This window comes from Pinus tabuliformis, chromosome X, assembly GCF_031772625.1.
Source record: "Pinus tabuliformis cultivar Carrire ecotype Pingquan chromosome X, CPIR1, whole genome shotgun sequence".
NCBI classification, from domain to species: Eukaryota; Viridiplantae; Streptophyta; class Pinopsida; order Pinales; family Pinaceae; genus Pinus; species Pinus tabuliformis.
The window spans coordinates 1639826282-1639827776 of record NC_142308.1 but is presented as its reverse complement, the minus strand read 5'-3'; the positions used below and the strand labels follow the sequence as shown (position 1 = coordinate 1639827776).

Sequence of the window (1495 nt, the reverse complement as noted above, 5' to 3'; positions counted from 1 at the left end):
TTCTGAATCATATGTTATTCAGACTGGGAGTGGGAAAACACATACCATGCTTGGTGATATTGAGGGCGCAGAGCAAAAAACCTGAGTTCAAACCGTGGAATGACGCCTCGTGTTTTTGAGCATTTGTTTGCAAGGATCCGTAAGGAAGAAGATGCTCGAAAAGAAGAAAAATTGAAATTTATTTGCAAGTGTTCCTTTCTAGAAATATACAATGAGCAGGTTGCAGATCTCCTGGAGCCATCATCAACAAATTTACAGATGAGGGAAGATGCCAAGAAAGGAGTGTATGTTGAAAATCTTTCAGAAGTTGAGGTGAAAGGTGTCAATGATGTTATTCGGCTACTCCTGCAGGGAGCGGCCAACAGGAAAGTTGCAGCAACTAATATGAACCGTGCTAGTAGCCGCTCACATAGTGTATTCACTTGTATAATTGAAAGCAAGTGGGAGAGTCAGTCGGTGACTCATCATAGATTTGGACGCCTAAATTTAGTTGATCTGGCAGGTTCAGAGAGACAAAAGAGTTTAGGTGCTAAAGGTGAGCGCTTGAAAGAGGCCTCAAACATCAACGAATCACTCTCAACTCTCGGGCTCGTAATCATGAATCTTGTAAATGTTGCCAATGGGAAAGCACAACATGTACCATATCGTGACTCCAAACTTACATTTCTTCTCCAGGATTCTCTTGGTGAAAACTCTAAAACGACTATCATTGCCAATGTCAGCCCTTCTAATTGCTGCACAATGGAGACACTTAGCACTTTAAAATTAGCACAGCGATGAGATGTTGCAATACTGTAAACCTGTTATTCATGATTTAAAGATCGACCGTCAGGATGGTAGATCTGGCCCTGATATGTTGAATTTGACATTTGATGAGAAAGCAGTCAATTTGAAGGTGGAAGCTTTGAGTGTGCAGGCAGAAAGTCTAATTTCTGAGTGTTTGTTCTATGAACCCCCTCGTCTGCCTAGCTTGGATTGTTCATTTATTAACTGTGATCTTATAAATTCATGTAGCCATCTTCAGCAAGCATACAGCCCTCTTGGTGTTCGGAAAATGATAATGTCATCAGTTAACTGTTCTACTCCTTACTCTATATGGGGTTCTTATGACAAAAGCCCAGAATCTTTCTTAAAGAGTGCAGCCAAGAGCTTCAGAAATACACCTTCCATATTAAGGAAACGGCGACGAGAGTCTTCAACTCCTGTGCAGGGTGGGCAACATGACAAGGAGGAGACCAGTGCAGTAGACCATGACAGTTTTCTGTCACATGGTTCATTAGATAAAAAGGAGAATTCATTGAAGGATACCTCCAGTGCAGATTTCGCAGAAAGATAAATATCTATTATGACTTGGCCATTTGAAATACGCCGAATTGGGGCTGGATTGGCATGGGTCCATGTTCTATTGTGTGGATTTGCACAGTAGCTACGATAAGGAGTTTTTGGTATACTTGAGCAAAGGGGTAGAGTGAGGACCAGAAGTGTGAATGTAAGG

At 41.7% G+C, this 1495-nt stretch overlaps 1 pseudogene; it reads left to right on the top strand.

Moving 5' to 3' along the window:
• Positions 1-99: 99 nt before the first annotated feature.
• Positions 100-780, top strand: LOC149146317 (kinesin-like protein KIN-12E pseudogene; annotated as a pseudogene).
• The last annotated feature ends 715 nt before the right edge of the window (positions 781-1495 follow it).